The sequence below is a fragment of the Puma concolor genome, chromosome D4 (genome assembly GCF_028749965.1).
Source record: "Puma concolor isolate L17-30 chromosome D4, mPumCon1.1.hap2, whole genome shotgun sequence".
Classification (NCBI taxonomy): domain Eukaryota; kingdom Metazoa; phylum Chordata; class Mammalia; order Carnivora; family Felidae; genus Puma; species Puma concolor.
Window position 1 is genome coordinate 21,966,845 of NC_141679.1, and position 18,188 is coordinate 21,985,032.

Genomic DNA, 18,188 nt, shown 5'->3' on the forward strand with positions numbered 1-18,188 from the left:
GGGAGACACAGATTCCGAAGCAGGTTCCAGAGCCCCCCCTCACCCCCCCTCCCCCACCATGGGGCTCAAACTCACGGACCACAAGATCATCACCTGAGCAGAGGTTGAACACTCAACCAACTCACCGGTTCACTTTTTTAAACTGTGAGTTAATCTAGTTAAGATTTGAGTTAGTTTTGGGTTTTGTTGTTGCAATAGTTACCCTACTGCACCCCAGTTTTGCTGTCTCTCAGAGATTACCTACCTCCTTGCTCTCGATAATTTTCCAGTTAGTAGCTTACATGGTGTACATGTACCACAGCCAAACAAGTGTTTATTTCCTTTCTTTCCCTGCAGACTTTCCTCTTCCCTTGGGTTTCAAGTTAATTGCTTGCCTACAACCCCACCTTTCTCATGGTTTCAGTAGACATTTCAAATTTTCAGGTTATTAAACTTTTTTATTATAATGGTAGGAATGTTTCTCTTTCAACATTTTAAGAAGGAGTCAAAAGTTAAACATGTTTTTAAAAATTGATATATTTCCAAAAAAAAATTGATATATTTCCTAAATGATAAAAAACTTACTTTATTTTTTGAAATACAATCTGAATAGTATTAAGACCTTCTAAATGACAAGTCTTGAGTCTAGAATTTATTTATTATTTTTTTACATGTTTATTTATCGAGAGAGAGAGAAAGAAAGAGAAGGAGCATGAGCAGAGGAGGGGCAGAGAGAGAGGTAGACAGGATCAGAGGTGGGCTCCACACTGACAGCAGAGAGCCCAGTGCCGGGCTTCAACTCATGAACCTAGAGATCATGACCTAAGCCCAAGTCAGATGCTTAACTGACTGAACCACCCAGGTGCCCTGAGTCTAGAATTTATATCATGATTCTGGGTACTGTTCAACAACTCCACAAGAAGTTCTTTTTCTTTTTTTTTTAAGTTTTTTTTTTCTTTCTGAGTATAGTTGACACACAACATTGCATTAGTTTCAGGTGTACAACATAGTGATTCAACAAGCTTATACTTATGCTATGCTTACCGCAAGTGTAGCTACCATTGGTCACCATACATTGCTATTACAATATCATTGACTATATTCCCTATGCTGTGCCTTCTTACTCCATAGCTGGAAGCTTGTATCTCCCACTCCGTTTCACCCATTTTGCTTATCCCTCCACCCCTCTGGCAACCATAAGTTTATTCTATTTATAAGTCTGATTCTGCTTTTTGTTTATTCATTCATTTGATGGTTTTCTTTTTTTTAGATTCCACATATGAGTGAAATCATATGTTATTTATCTTTTTCAGTCTAAGGAAGATAAAAAGGATGAGATTGTGTCATTTATGACAACATGGATGGACCTAGAGAGTATTATGCCAAGAGAATGTTTCCTTAATGATTCTTTTTTTCTGAATTAATTTGGTACATTGAAAGAAGACAAAGAATTTCCTACCAGAATTTTATTTTAATTTAACAAATAGTGAGACTATATTCTGTGAGTGGCTCTGTGATAGTTGGCAGTTCTGGTAATGAGTCGATATTTAGTTATTTTCTAAACATAATGGAGACTTAAGCTATAAATGTATTTATTTTCTTATCTTCATAGAAAAAACCCAGTACAGAATAAGTGGTTTACCAAAGGATTTATGGTCATCTAAATACTTTGGTAAGATGGACGTCAGTGAGAAAGTTTATATTTTTCAGGTTACATGTGGGGATCTCTTCTGCCAGCCGCAACTTTGAGACCCACAATCATGTCTTTCTATATCAACTCCTTCAATGTCAAACACATATAACACACAGTGGTAGGACCTTGAACCCATGTACATGCTAGACAGAATCATTCCTCTAGTCCAAGTTAGAATTGGCATTTGACCCAACTGAACCAATCTTTGTCTCAGTCCCTGATATTTGGAATTGGATTGCTGGGATTCTCCTCAGTTGATATGTGACTCGGGATCTGGGAGCATATGTATCATATCTCTTAGAAGAAATAGGTAAGGTGGTTGGTTTATTAACCATTGTTTTCTTAAGTTCATTTAAAAGGAAATTTTTTGATGCTTTTAGAAAGCAGAAGGGATATTTTACTAATGTGTTAATGTTCTTTGTCATAGCAGTCGAGGATTATAAATCAATGCTGCAAGAGTAAACTATGAGACAATGTGTATGAAAAGAAAAAGAAATAGATTTTAACTGATGAAATCCTAAGAGGTTATTAAAAATAAGAGAGAGAGAAGTAGAAAGGGGGGAAAACCCTTTAAAAGAAAATGTAATAGATAACACAGAGGGCTATTATTGTCCCAATCCTATTTGTCTAGCATCTTAAACCTCTTGATGGGCACATCTACTCTTAAAGCTCTCTGGAAAAAACACTGAGATTATTTAAGTCTCTTCTTACTCCATTCACCTCTTCACATTTTAGAGGCTATAACAATTGGCCATGATTGAAATCTTTCTAGGCTACATGAACAATAACCAAATACAATGACAATGTACATAATGGGCATAAAAGAAACATCATTGTTAAGTTTTCATGTGATTTGAATTGAGATGTTAATTCTAATCATCTGCTTTTATAAAAGGTTTGTTTGGATCATTTTTGTCTGTTTTTTCTTCTCCCGGTGAATGTTGTTTTCTTTTCATTACTGTGCATGTTTTATGAGTTGTGATTTATTTGTGTGTGTTGGATTTGATTTATTTCTGTGGTACTCCACAGTTTTTTAAAATCTGATTATAAAATGAGATTCAGGAATATAAAATTTGTGCCCTGCATTGTCAGTTCTCCCACCAATCTTTGATGACCTTGACCAAACAGAGGTCTAATGGTATTCATTTATGTTCTGCTAGCACATATAATTTGGTACCACTGTTTTATTCCAGAGGCAGAATAATTCTCATTCTTTATTATGTATGTCATATTTTGTAGTTTCTATTCCTCAGCATCAACATATACGAAAATGACTTGTTTGAGGCAATTAAAGGACAAAAATACTCCAGCTTTCTGAAATTATTTATGTACAGATAAGGAGATAAAAGACAAATATGGCAGCCAAGGAACATTACTTGTTTTTAATGATCCAGTGTTACTTTTTGTACCTTTAACCTATGTAGTTATCCTTCTAGACAGCAATAAAGAATGACTTACAAGAAAGGGGGGAATAACATATACAGTATCAAGTCCTCTTGCTAAATTCATCAAAGATTAGGAGAGGGCAGTCTCAGGAAAATTTGCATGTGAGCAGAAAGTTCCGTTAGATAGTCATATACGTGTTTGTGTAAAGCATGTGTGTATATGGATCATTCATCCTTGGGAAGACTAGAATAGGAAAGGTCTGTTTCCAGATCTGTTTCTCAGATCTGTTTCAAGAAAACAGACTCCTCCAGAAATCTATGTCTGTGGTGAGTGTCAAGATTTGTGAGCCAAGGTTCTTAGTGGCTCTAATTTTCTAATTTCAGAAGAGGCTGCAGAACTAGGAGAGAATCCAGTTTCAGTCAGTACATACTGCGAGAAAACAGAATAGAGAAAACCAGTGAGAATTCACATGGAAACACACATACATACACACTTCTCTTTCTACATGTATTTCGAGCTTTCCTCTACATTTCTAGCTTAGAAATGAGGACCAAAACCAGAAAAGACATTAGAAGAAAGGAAAACTATAGACTAGTAGCTCTCACGAATATAAATGAAAAAAATCCTCAACAAAAGGTTAACCATGTAAATCTATCAACGTATAAAATAATTATATGCTTATGGCCAAGTGGGATTTATTCCAGGTAGGCCAGGCTGACTCAACATTTGAAAATCAAGTCATTCAATTTTTCACATCAAGTTGAAGAAACAGCATCTGTCCTATCAATAGATGCAGAAAAAGCATTTTGCGAAATTCAAAATCCATTCAAGATAAAGAGTCTCAACAAACTTGGAATGTAAGGAGCTTCCTAAACTTGACAAAGAAAACATACAAAAAACCTAATCTAACAGCATACTTAATGGTGAAAAACCAGATGCTTTGTCCTAAAGATCTGAAATGATGCAAAGAAATTCCCTCTCAACACTGCCTTTCAACAGTCTGTTAAAAATCCTAGCTAATTGGGGCGCCTGGGTGGCGCGGTCGGTTAAGCGTCCGGCTTCAGCCAGGTCACGATCTCGCGGTCTGTGAGTTCGAGCCCCGCGTCAGGCTCTGGGCTGATGGCTCGGAGCCTGGAGCCTGTTTCCGATTCTGTGTCTCCCTCTCTCTCTGCCCCTCCCCCGTTCATGCTCTGTCTCTCTCTGTCCCAAAAAATAAATAAAAACGTTGAAAAAAAATTAAAAAAAAAATCCTAGCTAATTCATTTAGACAAGAAAAGGAAATAAAGGTATATGGGTTGAGAAGGAACAAATACAATGGTCTTTTTTAAATGAACAATGTGACTCTCTATGTATAAATACCAAAGAATCAACAAAAACTCTTCTGGAACTACTAAGCATTTATAGAAGTTTACATGATACAAGGTTAGTATAGAAAAGTCAGTTGCTTATACCAGCAATGAACAATTCGAATTTGAAATTTAAAAACATGATCTCATTTACATTAGGACCAAAAATTATGAAATAATTAGATTCAAAGCTAACAAAATACGCAAGGAACTATACAAAAAAAAGTTACAAAACTCTGATGAAAGAAACCAAAGAAGATCTAAATAAGTAGAGAGACAGCCTATATTTATGAATAGGAATATTCAATATTGTTAACTTATCAATTCTTTCAAACTTGATCTGTAGATTCAATACAATCCTACTTAAAATTTCAAGAAGTTCTTTTGTGGATATTAATAAACTGATTCTAAAGTTCATATGGAAAATCAAAGGACTCAGAGTGGACAACACAATGCTAATGAAGAAGAACGAAGTCAGAGGACTGACACCAACCAACTTCAAGGGTTAATGTAAAGCTACAATAATTAATATAGTGTGGTATTAGTGAAAGAATAGACAAATGGATCAGTGAAACAGAATAGAGAGGATAGGGTGACTTTTAGGGTAGTAGAACTCTTCTGTATGAAACTGTAATGGTGGATGCATGACATTATGCAATTTGCAAAACCCATGAAACTGTACAAAGGTGAACCTTAATGTAAACCATGCACTTTAAGAACTGAAATAATGGATTTATATTATGAATTAACTGTAACAAACATGTCATATTAATGGACTACATTAATAATAGAGGAAATTGTGATCAGGGGCATATGGAAACTCTGTTTTTTGTTCTGTAACTTTAACACTTCTTAAAAATGCAGCCTATTAATTTAAAAAAATATGAGGGCATAAACCCGCAATGTGGTTGTTATTCTTTTTATTTTTTGAATTTTTATTCAAATTGTAGTTAGTTAAAATATACTGTAATATTGGTTTCAGGAGTAGTGATTCATCACAGATATAACACCCAGTGCTCAATAGGACAATGCCCTCCCTAATACCCATCACAAATTTAGCCCATCCCCAGCCCACCTGCCTGCCATCAAGTCTCAGTTTGTTCTCTATTGTTAAGGGTCTCTTATGGTTTCTCTCTCTCTCTCTCTCTCTCTCTCTTTCTCTCTCTCTCTCTCTCCTTTTCCCCCTGGGGGTTGTTCTTAATAATTTCCTCTCCATGTTCACTCTCCATTCAATCAGTTCAAAGATCCAATGTCCTAAGTTACTTTCAAATTCATTTGCTTTTTTTTTTTTAACTCTGTGGCCATTTTCTACCCAGATCATCATTAGCTCTATATGGATTTTACAGTATCTTCCAAGCTGGTCTCACTGGCCTCCTATATTGCAGTCTTCCAACTCATTCTTCACAATGTTGGCAGAGTAGTATTTCTTTAATACAAAACATATCATGTCATTACACTGCTTAAAACTCTTCACTGGATTTCTGTTTCCAACCTTCTTTCCAGGTCTTATAAGAACTTTTATTATCTAGATTGTTTACCTTTCAGTTACCTTCTCTGACTACACTCTTTCTTGTCTTCTAGACTTGACTTATACCGAACGTTGCATAGTGCTACCAGTGCTATGCTCTGTGCCATCTTCAGTCTTAATATCTGATCATCCCACTGCTTGAGTACTTTCCTTGCCATTTTTTTTTTACCTCGTTTATATTTTATCCTTTGGAATTTAGCTGAGATATTACACCATCTAAGAATCTTTCTACTCTCCACAAACTGAGCTTAATATCCCTCCTGAGTTACTTCAATGTTTCCTTGATGTGATATGCAAACTTCTTGCTGTCTTCTCAGTATCTCCATTTGACCATTACCTCTGTACAGAGTCACATCTACATTTTGTATTGAGGTTATCCCCAAATCTGTAGTATAACAAGCTCTCCCTTTACATATTTGTAAAATGAAAACTACTTGGAATTTGCCCAAAATAATGTCTCACAGTTGAATTCATGTCATTAATAAAAAGATAGCCCATATATTTATATATATATATATATATTTTTTATATATATATTCATATATATTTATTCGTATATATTTGTGTATATATATGTTAATTGGATGAGTCTAATAGAAGAAAAGAAATAAGGACTAAAAGAATAGGATCAAGGATTATAGTATTAAATTCTTATGATTTTCCAGGACACTCCTAATATCTTGATTGTATTGAGATACAACTCACATTCTATATAATTCACTCATTTAGATTATAAAATTCAGTGGTTTCTTTTTAGTATATTCAAGGTTGTGCAACCATCACTGCAATCAATTGTAGAACATCTGCACAACTGCTCTTTAGCCTTACTCCTCAATCTCTCATGTCCCCAAACCCTAGGCAACCATTAACCTACTTTCTGTCTTTATAGATATAGGTATCTTGGACATTTCCTATAAATGGAATCATAAAATAAAATATGTAGTCCTTTGTGCCTGGCTTCTTTTACTTGGCATAAGGTTCGCAAGGCTTCTACATGCTGTTTAAGTAACTTTTGACAGTTTTAGCTCTGCATCTTGAAAGTTTTCCACAACAGAGCTACCAAAAACATATTCAAATCTAACCTAATCCATTATTTGAAACAATTTTAGGTATCATTATTGACATTCATCCTGTTAGCCAATGGTGCATTTTACCATATATATTTTACATGAGAAAATTTAAGGTTTGTTGCCAGTTATGAAGGACTTTATTCTTTAGGCTAGCCTGTCATTTGGGGCTTTGTAAAGTACATTATATGCTATAAATAGGATGCACATTTTTCTTCACTGGAGTTTAATTCAGTGTACCATGGAATAGAATAATATCAAATAGGTTGTGTTGAGTCTGTAAATATATCTATAGTTACTGAAACTGACTATTTAAATGTATGTGTCAGGAATATTATTTGACTGAATCTTACTCCCTTATAGAAAGAGTTCAGCATGCTTCTGAAAACATAAAGGCTTCCTTTGTTTGACACAATTTGGTATTATCGTCTTCCAACAGTTTGTGATGAAAACATAGGGAATGGTTTTACAATATTGATGAAATACACATTTATAGTTTAGAGCACTTGTGAACAGTTGATTTACTGCTAATAAAAAAAATATTAACAGCCCAGTTTGCTTTATTATGTGTGCAGTAAGGTAGCTAATGTTCTTTTCCTTCCTTTTGTGGAAATGGTAAATGAAGATTTGCATTCAGGGTAGAGCTTCCTCTTGGGGAAGCAATAGAAGCCTAGACTGACATTCCCTAAGCCCCAAACCTTGTTAAAAGTGGTTTCAGTCCTGGGGACCTAATGTACTGATTGCTTCCCTAGAAGGAGTCTCATTGCTTGCTCCATTCGGTCCTATTACGGAAGGTCTAATTACATCTATTATGCTGTTCAGTTTCACAGAAGGTTGGGGAAGGAAATTAGGGGTATTAGGGAATGGGATTAGGGGAGTGTAAAACACACACACACACACACACACACACACACACACACACGCACACCACATTGTGGGTTTTGAGAAATGAACTGGTGACCAAACTGGAGTATTTGTGAGATCATACCTAAACTATCAAGTGTGTTACTGTAACAAGACAAAATGGAGATAGTTCCAATTCTATATGATTGCTCAGGCAACAGGGAACCAATTACACTGTCAAAATCTGAGATACTGAAGCCTAAAAGCCCCAGAGGACTTTTTTGCAACTTTTTTTTTTTTTTTTTTTGTCATCAGTAAAACGTCAAGTAACACTTTTTTTTTATCTTGTTGTAAAGTGTCACTTACGTTCTGAACTCCCCCAAATCTTTCTGAGCACATTTCTTGCCTGCATAGTGCAAACAGTATACGCTTATGCTATGCTTCTGTGTAGCCTAGATGAAGACTATTAACATGGCCTAATAGAGCTCGAAATGGAAAGAGAGAGGGGGTGGAAGGGAGGCTCATTATTTTTTAAATGGCTTCACTTTTCCCATAGGAATCCTATAGATCCCACTTAGCAGAAGCTCATTCTAGCACTGATTAAGTGGGAAATACACAGAATCTCAAAAGGTCAGACCTATAATCAGCTGTCCTCAGGGGTTGATATGGAAAACTTCTTAATCCAACTTGAATTTATTGCCATCTTGTAACACAGTGTGGCAGAAGATATGACATTAAGAAGAGAGATGCATATCGTTTGTGTTTATACATATATATGTACAATTCAGCCATGTGTGCATGCATGTGTGTATAATGGAAGATTGCCCACCCAAACTCACAGGAACGTGGTTTACCTGAATTGTTTTACTTCTTAGGCAGGCTTCCCTATAGTGATTTTACTTTATTTATGTTACTGATTTGTTTTTATATTGCTAGAGACTTTGGAATTACAGCAAATTGTTTACATGGAAATGGCTTTGTATTTGTAAGAAACAATTCAAAAATTATAGACTCTAAAGGTGTATGACTAAAAAAAGTATGTAAAAGAAACAGGATAACAGAAAAAAGAAGAAAACAAATATAATTCTTAATGTGTCTCCAAACTGTGTGCAAGCCTGTGATAAACACTTCTTTGTGGGAAGAATATACTTGTGGAACTGGATGGCTTAAGCTGGACAAAGCTTGGTTTCTTGTCTCTTGAGATACATTTTTACTTACTTTAGTGAAGAATTATTAGTCAATATTTCATTAAAAAATGACTTTGGTCCAAGGCTGAAGGATTTTTGCTCATCACACCTTAAAATGGCATCTCTATTTATGTCCACACATAAATTTGTAGTCATTTCTATCACCTTTATGCTGAGAGCAGCACCCAAATACAAAATGTTAAATCAGTCATGAACCTTCGTGCTTGCTTATCTGTGTGGAAGAAAATAGATTGTTCTTCTCTCCTCTCCTTGTTCCAAGTAGTTATTAAGTTAAGCCTGGAAGAAAATTGACCTTGGAGTTGTCTTGAGCTGCGAGATTGAGAAAAGGTGTGAAGGTGTCTCATTTAAACATCGTTCCATTCCCCTACTTCCTGGGAGACAAGTGATGGCAAGGAGGAGATATAAGTGGCAGAGTGGCATTTCTTTTCACTACATGAGTGGCCTTTTCTTTTCTGGGCTTATGAAAGTGGTGTCATGCCCGTCTTTTCCTACTTCCCAGAGAAGAGGAAGGAAGAAAGAAGAGAGACTCAGAAGTTCAGAACAGGAAGGTGCTTCCTGCTTCTGTTGAGGGGAAAGCCAGGAGACCCATATGCAGCAAATGGGACGATGAAGAAATGAATGTGTCTGTCTTTTTGTAGTTCTGAATATGTCACAGTGAGTCACAGGACTCTTCTGTTTGTGAGAGACACTTAGAGCACAGCAGCGAGGAAGCCGGGGACATTGAGAAGGGGGAGCTGCTCCCGGGGCACAGGAACGCACCAGCGATGGCATCATTGGAAATGTGAGAATGGATTGGCCAGCAGCGCAGGACAGGAGTCATGTTGCTGGACTTGAATCTCAGCATATGACCCTGGGAAACCTAGTTAGCTGTTCTGGGCCTCATTTTTCTTATCTGCAAGATGGGGATAATAATTGTGGCTGTTTTGAAAGTTTTGAGGGATAGTTAAGTGAAATAATGAATAGAGATTAATGAGAGTGACCAGCACTTAGTAAGTGCTCCTTAGAAGTCAGCTGCCAATCCTGTTCATGCTGGGCATTATAACAGGTGGTAAAAATTCTTGTCTTGATCAACAACAATGGTGATGAGAAAGTAAACCTGGATGTGTTTGCCAAAAGGCGCAAATGTCTTGCCTACTTGACTCAAACAGGTCAAGTATTTCTGTGTATTCTGGAATGCACCTATAAGGAAATAATTAACCGAAGAAAAAGAGGAATAGGTTGATTGAGATGTCTATGGAGGTTTCATAGAGGTGTATATTGCTCTTCCGTTCCTAACCAAGTGAGGAATGGCTTCTGATGGAAAGATGGTCTTAAGTTGAAATGAATGTTTTTGCACAGTTACAAATACCCAAGCAACATACTAGTTTTATTTAAACATGCGCAGAATTTTCAAGAGTTCCATGGTTCTGAAATGAGCTTAAGAAGTTTGGATGCTGGCTGCGGTTGGTTAACCTAATTCTGCTATAAAGTATCCTTGAAAAGTCCTCAACAGGTATCCTCATCACAAAAAAAGGGACAAAGATTCAGCTAGACTCTTGGTTGACAATCTTTTGTATCTAACTGATATGGAGATTGGTCATTTTAAACAACCGTAAAGAATAATAACAGATCAAATAGAGCACTTTTTCATGTTACTATTTTTGCCCTGAAAAAGTAATTATCTATGACAGTGTGAGCAGACTGGGAATCTTAAATCAGCAATAATATTTACCAGATAGGGAAAAAATAATGTACATTTTCTCTAATCCATGCCAATTAGGACAATCATTTGAGGAATCAACATTTGTGAATAATCAACAAATTAGTGAATTACATTTTCATATGTTCTGAAAGTAACTTTTAGTTGTAAAAAGTAAAGAATGCAGTGAGCTTTTGTTATTTTATTAACATAGAAAAATGCTTAAATGCCATTCTCCATTTTAATGTAACATCATATTAAGTATAAGCATAATATATCATAAGCAGGTCTTAATTTTCATATATTTCTGAGGGCATACTATGTAACAAGCACTGTGCTGAGTACTGGAATTTAATGGGGAATACGCCTTAAGACATCTTCTTTGCTAATAGAGGAAGACAAACAATAAGCATACAAAGGAGTAAACAAGTAAACAAGGTTGTTTCCAATTGTGAGGAACATTAGAAAGGAAATCCAGTGAGCTTAGAAGTGCTGCTTTAAGGAAGAGTTTCGGTTTTGTTTTTGTTTTTTAAATTTTTTTAATGTTCTTTATTTATTTTGAGAGAGAGAGAGAGAGAGAGAGAGAGCACGATTGGGGAAGGGGCAGAGGAGACACAGAATCCCAAGCAGACTCCGGGCTCTGAGTTGTCAGCACAGAGCCCAGCGCGAGGCTCGAACTCACGAACCATGAGATCATGACCTGACCCAAAGTCAGACACTCAACGGACTGAGCCACCAAGGTACCCCGGGAAGGGTTTTTTAAGGTGCTATTTGAGCCAAGACATGAAGAATGGAAGGATGCTGGTCATGTGAAGGAAACTATCAGCTTGAAAAGGCTCAATGTGTCTGGAGGATGAAAAGGTGCTGAGCGTGGCTGGAACACAGTAAGGAAAGGGAGAGTAGTACCTGAGGCATGGGTCCTGGAAGGAGGCAGGATTACACCAGGTGGGTACTGGAAACCATGGCAAGGTTTAGGATTTAGAAGCCACTGATGTGTGTGTGTGTGTGTGTGTGTGTACGCGTGCGCGCACGCGCACGCGCGAGAGAGAGACAGAGACAGAGACAGAGATTCAGTTGGGACAAACGAATTATTGTTTTTTTTCAGCCTTATTTTTGCATACACACAGAACGACACACAACTGAAGATCTTAGCAGATGGGGAAAGGACACATATTAGGTGGAGTTTCTCTCTTAAAGCAACCATGCTACTTGAGAGAGAGAGAGTTTTCATACACACACATACACATCTATATACATATACACATGTGTGACATATCTTTATATTTCCTTCTTCAAGCAGGGACGTGAGGTTCCCTAATTTGTGTTTGAAATTAACAATTTGACTGTGGGCTGAACAATGGACTATAGCAAGGCAAGACTGGAAGCAGAGAAACCAGTTAAGATATTGTAGTATCTGAGGGAAGAGATGGTAGGGGCTTGAAATAAGGGGGAACGGCTAGGAAGATAGTGTCATATTCATATATATATATATATATATACATATATATATACATATATGTATATATATATATATACATATATGTATATATATATGTATATATATATATATATATATATACATATATATATATATATAGTATATTTTGGAAGTAGAGTCAATAGGACTCATGATGGATTGAATGTAGAGGTTGAGTCACGAGAAAATTAATGTGGGTTGTGGTACAAAACAGGCAGGGAGCTGGTGGGTGTTTAACATGACAGACCTTTGTTGCAGCAAAACACTCTGGCCTTCCATAAATCACTGTAGCATGCAACATCAGGAATTCAGAAAGACCAAAAAACTCCATTAGCCCTGAACCATAGCATCTCTATAATAGACATATTTAACAAAATGACATTAGTGCTATTCATTTTTCTTGTTCTGCATATTTGAGAAAGCAGGCCAGAGAAATACAAAATAGTACATATGGTGTGATCACATTGTTACTGAGAATACAGGAGGAAAAGCAAAGCAAGAACAGGCTGTTTTACTGAGGTGGGAGGCAAGTGCACTCCCTGTTCCCTCAAACCCTCAGATTTCCTGTGCTAAGTTCCAGGCTGGGCTGCAACACGATTTCCCATAGGGTACATTCACTGCTGTGCTCGGGAGAGGGGGGCTGCTGATGTCTCCTCTGAGGTAGTGTTTTTCAAATGATGGGTATGGCCCTCTCTCTAGTGGGTAATATAATAAAATTAGTGACAACTGGCCAGCATTGGAAAAAAAGTTTAATAGAAAACATTATAGTGCTCCTTCTCCAGTATTGGTTTGTGAATTCCTTGTTTTTATTTCATTTATATATATGGATGGATGGATGCATCAATGCAAAATGGATTTATTATGTTAAAAAGAAAACCATAGGTCCCACATGGAGTCACTCACTTTAAGACCCCCATATCAGTCAATGGAGACTTAATCTTAACCTAACTACAGTTTCAACCCTCTCCCAACACCCCCAGAAGGTAACCTGTAGCAAGTCAACCTGGAATTTCCTGGTTAGCACTAGGAAATTTACCGATAGACCTTTTCCATTCCCCTTAGGAGGGCAGCCTAGCCTCAAACAATGGATTTTTTGCTAATAATTTCCATTTTCCACTCATTCTCTACCTTTAAAAACTTTTCATTTTCTGCAGCTAGATGGAGCTCCTTTTGATTTCCTAGATAGGATGACACCTGATTCATGAATCGTTTAATAAAGTCAATTAGATCTTCAAATTCACTTGGTGGAATTTTGTTGTTTAACAAAGGGAGCACCTGGGTGGCTCAGTCAAGCATCAGACAGACATCTGCTTAGGTCATGATCTTGCAGCTCATGAGTTCAAGCCCCGAATTGGGCTCTGTGCTGACAGAGTCTGGAGCCTGCTTTGGATTCCATGTCTCCCTCTCTCTCTGCTCCTCCCCAGCTCACGCTCTGTGTCTCTTCTCTCAAAAATAAATAAACATTAAAAAAATTAAAAAAACAATTGTAAGGAGTCTAGGTAAAAAAGAAGAGTTAGAAAGCTTCTGCTCTCAGGTACATTCTCACTGGGAAATCCTCAGTTTCGTGCCTCAGTTTAACTGTTTAAAGACTTGGACTAGATTTATTTGCTCAATCTCATCCATGTTGTATCTTTTTGGCATGCAGACACAGAGGAATTGAACAAATGTTTTAGATGGACTAGTTGGTGGGTGGTGAGTCTTGGAAAAGAGGTGGGAAATATAAAACCCACCAAGAGACTAGGGAAATGAGATGAAAACACCAGAACTTCATGACAGTACTCAGCAGGTTATCATTTGGGGAAAGGTTGGCGTAATAAAGAGCAGGGGTGGGGGGGCGCCTGGGTGGATTAGTCGGTTAAGCGTCCGACTTCAGCTCAGGTCAGGATGTCTCAGTTCATGGGTTCAAGCCCCACATCAGGCCCTGTGCTGAGCTCAGAGCCTGGAGCCTGCTTCTGATTCTGTGTCTCCCTCTCTCTCTGCCCCTCCCCCACTTGCACTCTCTCTGTCTCTCTCTCTCAAAAATAAAAATAAACATTAAAAAAATTGTAAAAAAAATTTTATAATAAAAAAAGAGTGGAGGGCCTCATAGGTAATCTTTGCCTCTACCTTTGGATGAGAGACTCATAACTGTCATCTAAAGAATTTCTAGATGGGCAACCTAAATGCTGCCTCTTCCTAAAGGAAAATTCAAGAAATTAGAAATGGCACTATGTATTCATAGTTCTGCATCCTCATCCCCCTGGCCAAACCTTATCGATTGGACTTGCACTATAGACAATGTCGGCACCTGATTTTTTCCTGTCACAGACAGACAAACCCTGGGAGATTGCCGCATGGTCAGAGCAAAGCCAAACTGTAAGGCAATTGTAAGAATGAAAAGACAGAAGCCCTTCTAATTACAGACTGAACAAGTGTCTGCTTCTAATTACAGACTGAACAAGTGACTGAACAAGTGTCCTTCATCTCTCCTGGCAGTAACAAGGGAAAGGGTTCAAAAGTTTTAGAGCAAATAAAACAGCTTTTGGATTTTCCGAACATCTGCCCAGGACACCCCTTTCAGACAGAAGTGGTTGCAGAAGACAGGGGTTCAAGTACCTGTTCCCACCTTTTCTCCTCTCAGGCTACTGTCTCTGAGGGTCGTGCAAGACCTGAGTAGCCCCTGAGGGTGCTACGAGGGGGGTGGTTATATAATACTTGTCATATATAATACTAATATACTTAAGAAATATAATCCTATACAGAAAATGTGATACATGATAAAACGCTCCTTATTTTTCTCTCCAGCATACTTTAAATGCTCTTCTGAAATGGGCTTTGCCGGATAATTCTAATCCTGGAATTGAGACCATTGTTGGCTTTTTAAGACCTTTTCTTAATGAGAGATATGGTTATAAATATCCATTTCATGCCTCATATTGTTTCTAAGTAAACCTCTGATCACTTTTTAAAGTCAGATTCAGAGAGAATAGTATGGGATGGTTATTGGAATCAGCCTAAGGGAAGGAAAGTGCTGAGTATTTTCATTAGTGAATATTAAACAGAAGATTCAGACTGTGTGCATAGTTGTAGGTGCTGTTTTAAGAGGGACATCAGCAGACTGGAATGTGCTCATAAAAGGGAAAAGGGGACAGTTCGCACATCACAGATCTGGAAAACAAATTATGTGAAAAACAAGTAAAAGAAAATAAGAATTCATTTATTCAGGAGGAAAGTGTAAGCTATTATATTGCTGGTAGCAGGCAAAAGCTTCTGTGAGAAAGTGTAGTAAAAGGAAACAGAAGCTTTTGGGGAGATGTGAAAGTGGGCATTATATATATTTAGCCTTTATGTAGATAGAGGATCGATTAAACTTCTCTAGGTCTCCATTTCCTTATTTGTTGAAAAAGAAGGAAAAGGAGGAGGAGGAGAAGGAGGGAGAGAGAGTCTGACCAAACTGGTGCTTTTCAGCAGGAGCGGTCTGGATTTTCTGAGGCCCAAAGCTTATATAATTTGGGGACCTTCTTTAAGAAAAGAAAATTAGATATTTATTTAGAATATAAGCTATGCCATGACAAATTACAATGTTTAAAAAACTGGAAAATACTACAGACATCCTGAAGTCCAGGGAGGGGGGGAAATGCCAAAATGTCCTCACTGGTTAGCTGCCTGACACACAATTATGATCCTTTTCAGCCTATATTTTGGACTGCAGACTCTTTGAGCAAATCTTCATGTTACAACATATTAATAATATACATTTCCATTATTTACATAGAAAGAATAGAAAGATGCTTCAGTGTTCCTTCTAGCATAGTTGATAGATGTCTTTAGTTATGGATAACTTAGGTACTTTTCCACAAGGCAGATTTTGGCAGATTTTGTCCATTTCAAACCACCTTTTCGCACCGCTACCAACCACATGCTTCCAGTGCAAATAAGTTGTTTTCAGATAAGTTTGACTTTGATTTGTGAATTTCCTCCGTGGAGCCCTGCCTCTTCTGTAGAAATGCCTTAGGTAGATGGTAACTGGCTCTTCCCCCACCAGACATAGGTCAGGTGGTGGAGAGCCTTCTGCTCACGCTTTAACTGGAGAAACCCTGCTCACCCCAAGTTTATAAAAATTGACTTCCACAGTCAATGAGGGAACACTGCCTTCAGTGTAGGCACCAGAGTGACTCAAAAATAACTCCAAGGAAAAGTTAGTCTGCTTTTTATTATCTCCATGTGTCAGCAATTCTGAATAATGTCAGTGAAGAAAATATTCCTCTACCAAAAAGCTTTTGTTGGTCTGAGTTCAAAATAATTGTTGCAGTTACTCTTAGGTTTTAATAATAGATATGTAAGCTTCAGATTGGCATGTTTTTATTACTTATACTTCAATAAACATTGTATTCTGCGTGGAAGCTAATTTGGAAAACTCCCAGCCTCCAAAACATCCAGACCGTTCCAGGAATTGGTTTCTAGATTAAGTTCCTAATGGGTCTGAACCGTTCATGCTTGCCTCAGTCACAGTCTTCAGTCGCTGTGGGATTAGGTACTCCTGCAATGAAATAGTAGATTTGAAGTAAACAATGTCAGTAGAGTGATTGTGAAGTGGAAGAAACAGAACTTGAATCACAGCGATTTTGTCATTCTATCTGACCACTTGGAGATTTGTTTAGACTTAAATTATAAAGCTGTGAAACAGATTACAAATTGCAAGTTTGTTTTAGTGCATTCAGACTGCTGTAACAAAATGCCACAGACTGGGTAGCTTATAAACAACTCGAGTTCATTCATTTCTCACCTTTCTGGCAGCACCAGCAGATTAGGTATTAAGAGAGGACCTCCTGGTTCATAGATGGTGCCTTCCTGCTGTGTCTTCACAAGGTGGGAGGGGCCGGGGAATCTCTCTGGAGCCTCTTTTAAAGGCACTAATCCCATCCGTGAGGACTCTTGCCTTTAGGACTTAAGCATCTCCAGGCTCTACCCCCAAGTATCTTACTTTAGGGGGTTAGGATTTCAACTTGTGAATTTGGTGGGGTGGGAGTGGGGTGGGGGAGACACCAAATACTCTTACGATAGCAGAGGAATACTATTTTTGTTTGGTGAGTGCAAATTTTATTTCAACAATACGTTACTGAATTGGAATAATATCTCTAACAATGAAATTTATTCTCTCTTTTAAAATTGTTTTTAAAAACAAAGAACAATTTAAAAGTAACTACTGATTATTGCATCAGAATTACTGAAAATAATTTGATTTTATAGAGAAGGTTGTTAACAAATGACCTGTTTCAGATGTCAAATACAATGGGTACACCAATCCACAAAGTTTGAAAACCACTGTATTAGAGGGTCAAGCCACAGAACCTGAGGTCAAACAGTGATACATGCTTTTGAGAGTGAAAGCTTTGCTCCCCTAGTCCAATCTCAAATAACGCTTTTTAAAATTAGAATTGTCAAGAAACGAAATGGGCTTCTTGAGAGCTAAGAAATTTCCAGAAGAAATGTTGAAGCAGAGTCTGATTGACTTATCAAAGATTTTGTTGAAGAAAAAAAAAAATTTCACGAAAGACTCCGATCCTTTTGAAGATTCTGCGGTATTTCTACTCAACCCGTCTTTATTAGTTATCTATTGCTGCATAACGAGTACCCTGAAACAGAGTGACGTTAAACAATAAATATCTATTATCTCATAGTTTTGTGGATCAGGAATCCGAGCATAGTTTGGCCAGTGGCGGGGGGTGGGGCATGGATTGTAGCTCAGGGTCTCTCATGAGGATGCAGTCAAGCTGTGGCCACAACTGCAGTCTCTTCTGAAGGCTCTGTTGGGGAAGGGCCTGCTTTCAAATTAAGTCAAGTGGCTGTTGGCAGGCCTGAAATCAGGAGTCAGCAAACTACGCTTTGCGGGAACACAGCAGTGTTCATCAGCTTACATATCGTCCAGGGCTCTTTTTGCTCTGTCAACTATTTGTTGTATTAACTATATTTTCCTAATTTCTGTATTCTTTTTTTTTTTTTT